This window comes from Vigna umbellata, chromosome 2 (assembly GCF_029865625.1).
Source record: "Vigna umbellata cultivar VRB3 chromosome 2, Vumbellata_1.0, whole genome shotgun sequence".
Classification (NCBI taxonomy): domain Eukaryota; kingdom Viridiplantae; phylum Streptophyta; class Magnoliopsida; order Fabales; family Fabaceae; genus Vigna; species Vigna umbellata.
The window spans coordinates 31,041,764-31,057,563 of NC_142166.1; the positions used below are offsets into that span (position 1 = coordinate 31,041,764).

At 40.8% G+C, this 15,800-nt stretch overlaps 1 pseudogene; it reads right to left on the bottom strand.

The window, feature by feature from the left end:
- Positions 1–4,069: 4,069 nt before the first annotated feature.
- Positions 4,070–15,800, bottom strand: part of LOC148203800 (uncharacterized) — a 36,220-nt pseudogene continuing 24,489 nt past the window's right edge.

Genomic DNA, 15,800 nt, shown 5'->3' on the forward strand with positions numbered 1-15,800 from the left:
AAACAACACATTAACAACACAAAAGACCTAAGACCGAACTGTTGATCCCCGACAATGGCGCCATTTTGTTGAGAGGGTCGCACCTCACACAAAAGTTGATTGCAAAATGAATGCAGTATAAACTAGGAAGTGACTCCTAGGTTGTCTCTCAAGGACCAAATTGTGGTTCGAGTCTGAAGTCAAACACGTAGTGGGGGTGGGGTTTTGAAAGTGTTTTTGTGAATGCAAGTCAACTAAATTAAAACTGAAAATTAAATATAACCAAACATAAATAAAAGCATTATAGTGAATGAAAACAGTAAACCGAACCGTCCTAAATCAAGATGATATGCTATTCAAACGAAACACTTAAGCTAAAACATTAAATGAACAATGCAGCTTGAAAACACCGTGCAGCTGGAATAATAAATTGCATCCTAGACCTAATAAATGAAGTGTTGAAGTCTTCTAGCAATACACCTCCATCACGAAACAAAAGCACAAAGTAAAGACGCGTGAACAGTAAAGACACTAGAATTTCTTTTGGGCTATCCATGTCAATTCCAATTGATTGAGACTTCAGTCGGCGTGCTTTCCAGCAAAATGAATCACGCCTCCATCAAATCACCATACTTCAAGAAAAAGACATTGAAATGCTTTTGCACACACACTGCTCCCTCCTCCGTGACAGCAGCTGAAACAAATAAAAGGAACCGAGCGCTCCTTTATTGTGACGTGACCGAGCGCTCTCTCCACGTGACCGAGCGTTCTCTCCACTCGCTCTTTGCTTCCAGCCGTGGTGGTGTGTGTCTTCATGTGAACATCACACGGTGTGTGCTTCCAGCTACCATTCTCCCAAGCGAGCCATCATATCATCTCAACTCATTCCAGCAAAATCAAAAAGACCCCTGTGCACCGCTTCTCCAGCAAAGAAAAGGAACCAGCTTGCTTCTCTTCTCAAATTGAAAGAAAACATGAATCACCAAGAAGTAAATAGCTATGTGCGTCTAGCTTATGGAACAAGTAAAAGTGCTTCTCCATTTCATCCAGCATCCCGTGTGTGCCACTTCTTAATGGAATCAGCGTTCAAGACAAAACCAGCATGATGTGAATAAATTTTTGTAACAACGTGCACAAGACAAAAGCTAAAAATAAAATTTAATCAGAGCTTCATTCTCCGAGACAGCAAACGTGCCTTTCCCTTCTCCCAATTCAAAACAGTTTACAAGGTAAAAGAAAAACGAATCAATGTGGCAAGTGGCGGCTGACCTAAAGGCCGTGTATCTCCCCTTTAATGAGGGTGGGGTCCACACAAAAGAAAAACCCTAGGGTCCAAGTCACTCATCTCTACTTTTGGGTCTAATCTAGTTTACCAAAAATTGACCCAAAATGTAAGAGTTGATTTAAAAATTCTAAACTACTGAATTACAATTTAATTAGTTCTAAAATGTCTGTGTGGAGAGTCTTGAATTTAGTTGCATTCTTCTTGATGTCCCAAAATGTATCTCCAAAATTTTTCCTGCAATCAATGATGAAAATAATTAACTCAGATAATTCAAATTAATTAAAATAAGAATTTCTGGTCAAATTAGGCACAATTAGCAAAAACGGAAAAATATCGGACATTTAAGCACAATTCCCTGATTAATTCTAGCACAATAAACTAGGTGAAGTCAAGAAAATATTGACTCATCAAAATAGACCACACTTAGTCTTTTGCACTCCTGGGCAAAATCAAGACGCGAATCAAGGAATAGTTCACAGAACATCAGGGAAGTGACACAACTCAGCACACAGAAAACAAAGACTAACAAGGACAGAAACAAAATTACACAGTTCTCAAGGAATCTGGACCAAGAAAGGAAGTAGACATTATTCAACAGAAAATCAAAGAGAAGCAGATACTCATAAAATCATCCAAGCAATTCCAAACATGACAAAATGATCAATCAGCTCAAGAGGTGAATCAAAAGTAACAAAACCTCACAGATGCACTATCAGTGTTTCTCTCAAGTGTTTAAGGTAAATCAATGTCACTCAATGCACTCAAGAAAGCAAACACAAATAGATTTGGCAAGCCTCTAATATCAACACTCAAGCACATACGCATGTTCAAATCAAAAGGTCTTTTCATGGTTGTAATGGGGCCAAGGATAAGGGAGGATATATCTGGATAAGAAGCTACAAACCATAAGGAACAGAGGAGCAATGGGGAACAAGTGTAAACACATTCAAACACACCCACAACCTCTAATTCCATGCTCTTCTTGACTCCATTATTCACAATTATTCACAATTTTTTTTTTCATTTTTTTTTTCTGTTTTTCTGCCCTCTCTTTTTTTCCATCCTGTCTCTTTTCTTTACTTCAAGAGACAAGATACCCCACATATTTACAAAAAACACGATAAGAAGAGGACTCACTAGCCAGATCCTCTGAAACTCCCAGGAGAACACACTTATTTCCAAAACAATTCCAAAGCTCCAAAATTCCCTAAGGCTAAGGTGATAATGGTTTTTCACTTAGGGCTGGTGTATGAGCTTCAAAATAAAGAAATGGGGAAAAGCATAGGCTCAAAAGGGTTATCAATGGATCAAAACAGGGTAGGCTCATCTGGCTCTAGAGGCTCAACAACAAAATGCCTTCAAACATGCGTATCAATCAAGAATCATCAAAAAGAGTCAAGGCAAGACATATGTGCAAGCAATCAAGAGACATATCACACACAAGAAAGATCATCAAATGGCTCAAATCTCACACAGGTAATATGGTCACCATCAATTCAACTCCCAAACATCATGATCATCTTCCAAGCTAAGAAAAGCAAGGAATCCAACAAATCAGAGTATCAATGAAGTGAAGGAAAAACTGACAACCTAATCGCAATCCAGAATTCACGAAAAGCATGCAAAACTGTACACAAGACACAACAAACTACATAAAAACCGAAACATGAACAAAGAAACAACCTCCCCTAATAGACCACACTTAAACGACACAATGTCCTCAGTGTGTCACAATCAGCAGATCAAACAATCAGAACAGTCATCGGATATCGACAAAGTGCAATAAAAGTGAGGAGGGAAGGAGAAAAGAAACTCCCTGAGTCAGATGGGAGGGTAGGTGGGGTGGACCAAAGACGTCTCCTCCACCACTGCATCCAACGAAGAAGGATTGCTGAGGAAAGGCTTCAGTCTATGCCCGTTCACCTTGAAGCTTTTAGCTGCAGATGGACCTTGGATCTCTACTGCACCATAAGGATAAACATTAGTCACAACAAAAGGTCCAGTCCACTTTGATCTCAACTTACCACCCATGAGGCCGAGTCTAGAGTTATACAACAAAACCTGTTGGCCAACCTCGAAGTCCTTTCTAACAATGGAGCTATCATGGAACCTCTTGGTCCTTTCCTTGTAGAACTTCGAGTTCTCATAGGCCTCTAATCGGATCTCATCCAATTCATTCAGTTGCAACTTCCTTTCCTCTCCAGCTTGGTCATTGGAGAAGATGCAAGTCTTCACAACTCAATATGCCCGATGCTCAATCTCAACTGGTAAATGACATGCCTTTCCAAAGACAACCCGATAGGGAGACATCCCAATGGGTGCTTTGTAGGCAGTCCTATGGGCCCAAAGAGCATCGTCCAACCTATTACTCCAATCTTTCCTGTTGGGCTGGACAATCTTCTCCAAAATCCTCTTAATCTCCCTGTTGGAGATTTCAGCCTGCCCATTTGTTTGGGGGTGGTAAGGTGTAGAAACTCTGTGCGTCACCCCATATTTCTTGAGCAAATCTTGCATGGATCTGTTGAAAAAATGGGTTCCCTGATCACTAACAATTGCTCGGGGTACTCCAAACCTGCAAAAGAGGTGAGATCTAACAAAATCTACAACAACCCGAGCATCGTTAGTTCTGGTGGCTCTAGCTTCCACCCATTTTGAAACATAATCCACAGCCAGGAGAATATAAGAGAAACCAAAAGAAACAGGAAAGGGACCCATGAAATCTATACCCCAGACATCAAATACCTCACAGAACAACATGGGCTGTTGAGGCATCTGTTGTTTCCATGAAAGTGATCCTCCTGCTCTCTAACATGGCTCGCAGGTGCTGCAAATCCTCTCAGCATCTTTAAAGGTGGAGGGCCAATAGAAACCACAATCTAACACCCTACGAGCCGTTCTTTGAATTCCCAAATGACCACCAGGTGAGGAAGCGTGACAAAACTGTAGGACCGAGTCAATCTCATGGTCCAGAATGCATCTTCTTGTAACCTGATCACTGCACAACTTCCACAGATATGGGTCATCCCAAATGTAATACTTAGCATCGCTCTTAATTTTAGCAATTTGAGCACGTGATGCTAAGGGAGGAAAAACAGAAGCAACCAAGTAATTAACAATATTTGCAAACCAAGGGGTAGGGTAAGAAAGTGAAACCGTCCATAAGCTTTCATCAGGAAAGTTATCCTGGATAGGCAAAACATTGGTTTCATCCTCAGCTCTCTCAATTCTGCTGAGGTAGTCAGCAACCAGATTTTGTGCTCCACTCCTGTCTTGGATTTGTAGATCAAACTCTTGGAGTAAGAGCATCCACCTAATCAATCTAGGCTTCGACTCAGCCTTCTTCAATAGAAACTTAAGAGCTGCATGGTCGGTGAAAACAGTGACAGGAGAACCAAGCAAATAAGATCTAAACTTGTCAAGAGCGAACACAATGGCTAAGAGCTCTTTCTCAGTGGTGGTGTAGTTAGCTTGGGCAGCATCCAAAGTCCTGGAAGCGTAGTAGATCACTCGAGGCAACTTATCAATCTTTTGTGTCAAGACAGCCCCCAATGCATAATTGGATGCATCACACATAAGCTCAAAAGGGGTTGTCCAATCTGGTGCCTGGATGATCGGAGTGGTGGTCAAAGCTTCCATCAGGCGGTCAAAAGCCTGTTTGCATCTGTCATCGGAGTCAAACTCAATGTCTTTCTGCAACAGTTTGGACAAGGGAAGCGCTTTCTTGCTGAAGTCCTTGATGAAGCGCCTATAAAACCCTGCATGCCAAAGAAAAGATCGAACCTCTCGCACGCAAGAGGGGTAAGGCAATTGCGAAATCACAGATATTTTTGCAGGATCTACCTCTATTCCCTTCCTTGAAATGATATGCCCTAACACTAGACCTTGTTCAACCATGAAATGGAATTTCTCAAAATTTAGAACAAGGTTGTTATCGATGCATCTTTTCAAAACCTTTTCCCAACTGTCTAAACATGTATCAAATGAGGATCCATATACAGTAAAATCATCCATGAACACCTCTATGCAATTTTCAAGAAAATCGCTAAAAATGCTAAGCATGCACCGTTGGAAGGTACCAGGGGCATTGCACAAGCCAAATGGCATCCTCCTATAGGCAAAAGTGCCAAAGGGGCAGGTGAACGTGGTTTTCTCTTGGTCCTCAGGAGCAATATTGATTTGAAAATAGCCAGAAAACCCATCAAGAAAGCAATAATGAGATTTACCTGCCAGGCGCTCGAGCATCTGATCAATGAATGACAGGGGGAAATGATCTTTCCTGGTTGCCTGATTGAGCCTCCTGTAATCAATGCAGACTCTCCAGCTGTTCGGCACTCTGGTAGGAATCAACTCATCTCTCTCATTCTTTATCACAGTGAGGCCAGTCTTCTTGGGCACAACATGGATCGGGCTCACCCATTGACTATCTGATATGGGGTAGATGATCCCAGCTTGCAGAAGCTTGGTCACCTCCTTCTTGATAACATCCATAATCACGGGGTTTTGCCTCCGTTGTGGTTGCCTAATCGGCTTTGCCCCCTCTTCTAGAAGAATTTTGTGCATACAAGTAGATGGGCTAATGCCAGGTATGTCAGCCAATGTCAAACCAATGGCCCTCTTGTGCTTCCTTAACACACTCAACAACTTCTCCTCTTGAACAACATCAAGGGAAGTGGAAATGATCACAGGTTTTTTTCTCATCATCCTCCAAGTAAGCATACTTGAGGTTATCTGGAAGCTATTTCAACTCAAGAGTAGGTGCCTGCAAGTCAGATTCATTTGTACTTCCTACAAAATGGTTAATGCATTCTGACTCCAAGGAATTCACAGGTAAAGGTGGAATACCTATCTCATCAGGCTCCAAATCCATATCCATGACAATTACATTATTAACATCATCAATATCAAGAACATCATCAACATCATTCTCAAATTCAGATTCAATGCATGTATGTAGAGAAGATAGAAAAGAATGCTCTTTCTCATGCAAAGAATCAAACTCAACAACAGTATATTTATCAATAATGTCATCCAACATGTCAATCTTAAAAACAGAATGGTCCTCAACTGGGAACTTCATTGCATCAAGAATATTAAAGTGAACCATAATATCAGCAAATTCCATGGATAAAGTTCCAGCATACACATCAATCTTGGTTCGGGCAGTTTTCAAAAAGGGTCTGCCTAAGATTATGGGAGCGGATCCATGAGAGAATCCCTCCTCCATTTCCAAAACATAAAAGTCGGCAGGAAAAATCAGCTCACCAACCCTAACCAAGACATCCTCTATGTAACCTGTTGGATGGGTGACACTCCTGTTTGCCAACTGAATGACCACACCCGTAGGTTGTAAAGGGTCAAGAGACAAGGATTTAAAAATTGAAAGAGGCATGACATTTATGGAAGCACCCAAATCAAGCATGGCATTCTCAAATTTACTATTTCCAATCATACAAGGAATGCAAAACGTACTTGGGTCCTTGCACTTTTCAGGAACGTGCGGGATCGACTTACCAATAAGCGCGGATACATTCCTGCCCATGCTGATTCTTTCATCTCCTTTCATTTTCCTCTTATGCGTGCACAGGTCCTTCAGGAATTTTGCATATCTAGGAATCTGCTTTATGGCATCAAGTAGAGGTATGTTCACCTCTACCTTCCTGAAGGTCTCCAATATTTCTTTGTCCACCTCTTCCATCTTTTTGCTAGGCATCACCTTTGGAGGGAATGGAAGAGGAATCTGGTGGGGCAAGGTGGGAGATGCACTGGTGGTGGTAGAAGAAGAAGAACCACCGGAAGAAGATGAAGGTCCACCTGCCTCGAATGTCTTGCTTGGACCAGCTTGGTCCTCTTTTATGTGGGAAGTAGCAGGTTTAAGTTTAGGAGGTTCAGGTGTCGAAGATGGCATGGTGGGCACAACAATTTGCTTCCCAGATCTGAGGGTGATGGTGATGAGTCAACATTTTCTCAATTTCACTTAGCTTATTGTGCTAGATTTAATCAGGGAATTGTGCTTAAATGTCCAGTATTTTTTCGTTTTTGATAATTGTGCTTAATTGAACTAGAAATTCTTATTTTGATTAATTTGAATTATCTGAGACTAATTATTTGCATTATTAATTGTAGGGAAATTGTTGGATAACAATTTGGGACATTTGGAAGGTTGTCACTTAATTCAAGACTCTCCATAAAAGAAGTGTGTACAAGAAAGAGGACACTATGGTGATTTTACTCTTTGGTCCTTTGAAAAGGGGGTGCATCCAGCAGCAGCACTCACGCATTTGGGCTGGAAAGAAGCACCAGGAACAACAACTTCCGTTCTTCATTCATCACGGTTTGCACCCATTTATTTCTTCATCCAACAATCTAGCACGTGGAGAAAGAAGTAGCAGCCCAGTAGCACACTCACGCTCACGGCCCAAGGGAAGGAACAACATCTTAGGAGGTGTGTGCTTGGAGAGAAAGAGGTGCACACGGTCCAGCAGCAATTGGACAACACACGGGTTTTGGGGGCCGCCACACTCATTCTGTTCTTGGCTTGGAACATGGTTTTGGGGGCTTCTATGTTTTTGAACATTTTCTTCACGCTAAGGAGGAAAAAAAGTGGGTTGGTCCACGTGAAGTCCAGCAGCTTGGGAGAAAAAGCCTTCACGCTGAGAATGGAAGCAGAGGGGGTGTCTCGGTTTTGGGGGGGGCATCCAACCGCCACTCTCTGAGTTTTGGTTTTTTAGGCTTTTGGCTTTGAACGTTTCAGGGAATGTAGGAGAAAGGGAGTCTTAGCTTGGTGCTGGAAGATGGTCTCGGCCTGGAGCAGGAGAGCAGCCGCCACTTTAGAAAAGGAGATTTTTCTTTCTTGGTTTTTTTTGGGGTTGAACCATGTTTATGCTGTTGGATTTTGGATGAATGAGAATGGAAAGTGATGGACAAATTTATGAACACCAAAATATGATGTCACAAACTTGTTTTTCAATCGGCAAGTGTGACCGAATCGTTCAAGTAATAAACTTGGTAAGACCAAGTATCGTTCTTCCCAAAGGACTCACGGCCTAGTTTAGTTGTGTGGTTTCTTGATTAGCTAAGACTTAAAGACGAAATATTTGGATTTTATATGCAAAAGACGAAAATAAACATGTATGCATGAGGTTGATCAATGGCTAAAACAAAAGACAAGCACTTTCAATGAAATATATTGATGAATATGTTGTTGGGGGTCAATTTCATCTTATCCACTCTCATATATTTTAGGAATTCAACATTCAACTCATCATTGTTAATGCCACTCTCTAAAGTACCTTTCAAGAAGGCTTCTCCCTAATCACGAGTTCATACTGATGAGAGGGTCGCACCTCTCACAAAAGTTGTGCATAAAAGAATGCAGTATAGACTAGGAAGTGACTCCTAGGTCGTCTCTCAAGGACCAAATGTGGTTCGAGTCTTAGGTCAAACACGTAGTGGGGGGGGTTTTGTGAAAATTTTGTGAATGCGAGTAAACTAAATTAAAATGCGAATGTAAACACGGAAGGAACCGAAGAATTAAAATGGTTGGTCACTAATTCAATTACGTACTTCCAATCACCGATTAATGACAATTACACACTACTCTTATCCAAATCCAAGACGAGTCACCCAACTAACTTAAATTAACATTACAACTAAAATATCACAACCGACCAAACTAGACAAAATTAAAATGAAAATTGCTTGAACCAAATTAAATTGCAACATGGAATTAAAAAGTGAAAAGCACACCGAGAATGAAGACACCAATTTAAAATGCTAATTGCACCGCTCCAAATTAAAATACTGAATGCACCGCTCCAAAGCTAAATGAATGCAAAGAAAAAGGAAATTAATCACCATGGTTTCCTCTTTTATACCCTCGGACTGCTCCCTGCCGTGCACCACTTTCCTTCACCTAATCTACTTCTCGGTGCGCTACTTGCTCCACGTTCCTGCCATCCGTAATATCCCTGCCTCCAAAGCTAATTAAAGCACCGTCCCTATTCTAAGAAAGAAAAGGAATTGAAAACATTGCTGCTGAAAAAAAAAATAAACCGAGAGCTCCCCTCCTAAATAATTCACACATGCTGCACCTCCAAAACAAATCAACTTTTCCCTTTTCTCAATGAATCATCACCGTCACCTCCAATGCACCATGTGCCTCCAAAATCAATCACCTCATGGGCCCTTATGCCTGACATATTAAAAGAAAGAAATAAAAAAAAAAAAAGCTCCCAAAGTTGAATCACCGTTCTCCCCTCTGGACGTGCTTCTGGAATGCTTCCGTGACCCTATCCCATTTCTCTAATTACCGTGCACACCATTATCTCCCAGCTCCTGTACGCCACCTTCTTCCAGCCCTTTTCCTCCATTTTTCAAAGCCTTCCAGCCGTAACACCCCAAAGCTTCCACCACATTCCAGCAGCTTGCAGGTTGCACCATTCAACACCGCTTCATTCTATGCACACCACTATTTCACCTACTTCCCTCCCTGCAAAAGATTCCATCTAACAATCACTTTAGGCCTCTCATCCAAAACAATATGTGATAACAGTTGAAAAACTGTTATTTTCATGATTAAAATTGACACTAAAAGCAACCTTCACACTTAGAAATTAGCTTGAAATCATGTTTTTCTGTATATTTTTAGAAATAAGAGAGTTGGACAGGTTTATGCTTGATTTCAGTGTTTTTGTGCAGGTTTTAAGGTGAATTTGGTAAAAGAAGTGAAGAAGGAGAGAGATGAAATCAGAAAAGACAACAAAAAGTGCAAAAGGAGAAGCCGAAGTCACCGCTCAGCGGCAGTTTACCGCTGAGCGGCACTCAGGAGTTTGCGGGAGGTCCGCTAAGGGGCAAATTGGCCGCTGAGGGGAGAAAACAAGTCACGCAATCACCGCTGAGCGGTAGTTTACCGCTGAGCGGCACTTTAATGGGCTTGGACTTGACTTTTTGTAATTTACGAATGATACATAAGCTTTAGGGTTTCCTAGGGTTAGGTATCTCTGGCTGGAACGAGGCAAACACTCTCTCTACCACCCCTTTGAAGGAGGATCTTGGATGCTGAGGCTTCCACTTCATCTTTTTAGGGTTTATTCTTTCATTCTTTCATTGTAATTCATTTAGGTTCACCATGAATATGGTGAACTAACCTCTTTATGTTTGTTGGGGAATCAATGTAGTCTTGTGAAACTCTCATATATGGAATCTGTTCTTACATCTTTTATTTAAGATCTATGCTTTCTTTCATCATTAGTTAGGGTTTTTCCTCTTTGTTTAATGCTTGCATGGTTTAACTCATTCGATGCATGATTATTGGTTTTGTCGATACGGGAACGTACGGGGAAGTCTAGATCCGGGGAATTTCTCCCAATTTTATATTGGTTGTCGTTAAGCTCCTGAACTTATGAACTAATCATTAGGAATGCTAGGAATTGTATGAACTCGTGATTAGGGAGAAGCCTTCTGGAAAGGTACATTAGAGAGTGGCATTAACAATGGTGATTTGATCGTTGAATTCCTAAAATATATGAGAGTGGATAAGATGAAATTGAACCCCAACAACATATCCATACATAAATTTCATTGAAAGTGTTTATCCTTTGCTTTTTTGCCATTGATCACAATTCATGCATACATGTTTATTTTCTGTCTTGCATTTTAAACCCCAATTAATTCGTTTGTAAGTCTTAGTTAATTAAGAAATCACATAACTAAACTAGGCCGTGAGTCCTTTGGGAAGAACGATACTTGGTCTTACCAAGTTTTATTACTTGAACGATTCGGTCATACTTGTCGATTGAAAACAAGTTTGTGACATCATAATTTGGTGTTCATAAATTTGTCCATCAAGTTTTTGGCGCCGTTGCCGGGGACTCGTGGTTTAACTGGTTAATTTGTGTGATTATTAATTATCTTTGACTTATTTTTTTATTTTATTTTTAAATTTCGAATTTTTATTTTATTTTATTTTTTCTGTTTTCTGTCTTTATTTTCTGAATCTTATATTCTTTTATATTTTTTTGTGCTAACCAAATCTTCTAGGGTTTTGTGTTCTTGTGTATGCAGGAGGCAATTCGAACTAGGAGCAAGAAGACAACAGAACCGTTGCTTGAAGGATTAGAAGACAGTAGACGGAGGAGAAGAATCAGAACATCTAGAGAATTGTTTCCTCCTCCGGAAACTCTGTTGCAACCATCACCACAAGGTTCTGACAATAGCACAGAAAACATGGAGAATAATCATATCAGAAGAACTCTTGCTGATTACACTAATGTAGCTGGACCTCAACATTTTAACAGTATAGCTAGACCTAGGGTCAATGCAGCCAATATGGAGGTCAAACCAGCATTGATCCAACTGGTGAAGAGTAATCAATTCAATGGGTTATCTCATGAAAGCCCATATGAGCACCTGACTACATTTAATGAAATTTGCAACACAGTGAAAATCAACGGGGTGCCAAACGAAGCAATCAAACTTAGTTTGTTTCCTTTCTCATTGGGAGGCAATGCTAAGCTTTGGTTGAACTCTTTTCCAGAAGGAAGTTTCACAGAGTGGGAAGCAGTGGTAACAAAGTTTTTGAACAAGTACTTTCCACAATCAAAAGTGACAAAAGGCAAGCAAGAGATATCTTCATTTAAGCAGGGCATGGAAGAATCACTGGGGCATGCATGGGATAGATACAAAAGTCTGCTAAGAAAAACACCCACGCATGGCTTTGAAGAACAGGAAGTAGTCTTAACTTTCCTTGGAGGGCTTGGTTCACAAACCAAGATGATGCTTGATGCCTCAGCAGGAGGCAATATTAAATGGAAAACTCCAGAGGAAGCTATAGAAATTATTGACAACATGGCTACTAGTGATAATGAGCTCAACAGCGAAAGAGGAGTTCCTATGCAACAAAAAGGGGTTCTCCAATTACAGACACATGATGCCTTGCTAGCTCAAAATAAAATTCTAACTCAACAGCTGGAGACTCTGACTAAAACTCTTGCACAATTACCTAAAGAGTTGAAAACTGCTGCACAGGTGCAAACTCAGTTGTGCGAATTATGTGGAGGTGATCATATCAATGGTCAATGTGCTTTTCCAGTGGAGGCCTTGGAGGATGTTAATTTCATGGCTAATCAATTTCCATACCGTCAAGGGAATTACAATCAAGGGTGGAAACCACATCCAAGCATTGGTCAAGGACAAACTGGGCAAGCAAATCAATATAATAAGCAGCAGCAACCAACCTTTTGGCAACAGTTATCTATGCTTAATGAAAAATCAACAAGGTTGGAAGAAACTCTTCAGCAATTCATACAGAAAACCGAATCTTCTCAAAAGAGCACTGAAGCTGCTATAAAGAATTTGGAGATTCAAATGGGTCAGATTACCAGGCAATTGGAAGAAAGGCCAAATAGAAATTTTGGGGCTAATACTGAGGTTAACCCTAGAGAAGAGTGCAAAGTGGTAAAGAGTGTGAATGAAGAGATAATTGAGTTAGAAGAAGAAGAAACAGAAGAAAGAAGAGAAATAGAGAGCAAAAATAATTTTCCTTTTCCAATAACTCAAGAGAAACAAATGGATTTCACAGAATTATTCAGAATGGTGGATAATAAAGCACCTTGGGAACAGATTTTACAGAAAATTGCAGTTTACACAAAATCTGATGAAGAAATTTCTACAAAGAAGAGACGTAGAGATGATGAGGCAAAAGAGTGTATAACTGTTAAGAAAGAGTCATTCCCTCCTAAAGCGTCAGATCCAGGTAGTTTTTCTATCCCTTGTACTATAGGGAAGAAAAAGGTAAAGAAAGCTCTCCTTGATTTAGGTTCAAGTGTTAACTTAATACCTTATTCTTTACTGGAGCAAATCGGCAAAGTTAAAATGAAACATGCAAAGATTAAAATAGTAATGGCCGATGGATCTTCAAAGGAGCCATGTGGGATTGTAGAGGACATTATAGTTTGTGTTGGCAAACTTCAGTTCTTGGCAGACTTTGTAGTGATGAAGATGGAGACTGAGAAGATACCTATCATACTTGGAAGACCGTTTATGAAAACGGCCAGGGCTATCATAGATGTAAATGAAGGTATAGTGGTGCTCCAGGATAGAGAGGAGAGAGTGGTGGTAGATGTTTTCAAAGATGAGATGCAAGCAAAGGAGGAAGAAGCTAGTTATAAAGCTGCATTTCGAGATGCACCCATGACTAGCTGTAAAGATGAAAATCTTGAGGTTTCAGGTAACCATTGTTTGTTGTTTCAGGTACCCAAGGTAGAAGAGATTGGAAGAGGAGAAGAAAGTCATAGAGACTGGAAGAGAAGAAGACTCCAACTTGGCACACCTGTTAGAATCAAGAACAAGTTGTGGGTTGTGAAGGGCTTTAAAGAGAAGGAGATGATAGAGATAGAGTCTCCATGTTCTAGAAGAACCAAAACAGTTCAAAGGAAACAGCTGAGGAATTGGTGGAATAACAACATCAATTACAAAGAAGATGGAACTTGAACTTTATTGGGTCAAGCTAATGACATTAAAAGAGCGCTTGCTGGGAGGCAACCCAGTGAATTTAAAAACTTTTAATTTGGTTTTGTAATTTGTAATTTTTGAACATTATTTCTGTATTTATTTTGTTGGATATAGCATCTACTGAAGGATGCTAGGTGGTTAAGTATCTACTGAAGGATACAATGGCTGTAACACCTACTAATGGGTGTTGGTGGATTTTGGGTCAGGCTCGTGACGTTAAACAAGCGCTACCTGGGAGGCAACCCAGTTGATTGAATATTTCTGTTTGTTTGTTTTAGTTAGGGTTTGCATAAGCATTTTGAACATTGAATTGCAGGGAGCCAGTGAGGGGCATGTCTAGGAGGCACGTAGGTTAAGAAAAGAAGGAGAAGAGCACTTCACGAAAGTGCCGCTGAGCGGTACTTTACCGCTGAGCGGTACTCTCGCAGAATAGGGTTTTTGTTCCCCTTAGCGGGACCCGAGCCCATTAGGGTATTTTTAAACCCTAAGCTGCGCATTCTTTCATATTTTCAGACTTTTCTTTGCACAAACACTCCCACATACCTTCTCCAAGGTTTTCCACATCTTTTCACTCTTCCCTCTTAAGAAAATTTCTCTTCCACTCACTTTTTCACTAGTGTGCCATCAAAGTTTGGGGTTGGGAGAGAGCATTCTAGCTTGGAAGCATTCTCATTGCATCTAGTATCTCCACCCAAGTAAGTAAAATGCATTTTGTTCATTCTAGGGTTTTTGATTTTGAATATGATTGTCAAAGCATGAAGATTTAGGGGTTTTGATTTCTTTGCATGATTTGATGATATATTTGATGTTTGAACCGATTAAACTGCATGATTATGAACTGGAAAACTGAAAATTGCATTTGGGTGGAGTTAGGAAAGCTTTAAAATAGATTTTTCAAAAATCTGCAGAGTTACCGCTGAGGGGTAAACTGCCGCTGAGCGGCACTCTGCCAGATTTGATTTTTTTGGTTTTGTGTGATCTGGAATGTGGTACTGGTGGCGCTGAGGGGAAATTCTGGCCCTCAGCGGTGGTTTAGCTTCGAAAGGAGTTGTGTTCTGTGTTTTACTAATGATTAACATCATGTTCTGTGGTTTGGTTTTGTGTTTTGAATGTAGGAATGGCATCCTCATCCGGAAAAAGATTGAAAACCATGGCAAACAAGAGAAAGGAAAAGGAACCAGAGCAACCCCATTCTAGCAGGTTCCTCTCTAGGAAACATGAGAAGCACTTTAAAGTGGTTCAGGACAGGAGACTTCTGATGGAGAGAAAGGTTGGAATGATACCTAACCTTGCTCCTCAATTTGGAGAGCAAGTTTTAGGGAATGACTGGGGAAAGCTAGCCACTTATCCTGCACCTGCCAACATAGCTGTGGTTAAGGAATTTTACACCAATGCAAAGAAGATTGGTGATTATCCAGCTGAGAATTATTTGGGCTATGTTAGAGGCCATGCTATCAGGTATGATCCTGATTCAATTAATAACTTTCTGGACACTGTATGGGCTGGTGAGCAGTGCCAGTTTGCTCTTTGCATGGAGGAAGGTGCTGATTATGAGGATGTGGAGAGAGTACTGTGTATACCTGGAGGACACTTCCAAAGGAATAGATCTGGCTCAGTGGTTAACATTAGGAGGACGGATTTGACTCCTCTTGCAAAGTATTGGATGGCGTTTTCTCATGCCAACATTCAGCCATGTTCACATGTGTCAGATATTACTCTCAGCAGGGCATTCTTCATCTACTGTGCTATCAGAAACTTGAATGTTAATGTTAGGCAGGTGATAGCTGATGAGATTAGTGTGTGCGCTAATACATCAAACAACAAAGCACCACTAGGACATCCTTCTTTGATCACGCACCTTTGCAAGATAGCTGGGGTGGACACTTCTGCTCCACCTTTTGAGAGGCCAAGAAAAGCTATTGATGAGGCCTACTATAGACAGTACTGTGGAGGTGATGATGAAGCTCAGCCAGTTCCATCACGCCGTGCTCGTAGAGAGAGAGGGCCAGCACAGAGCCAGACATCT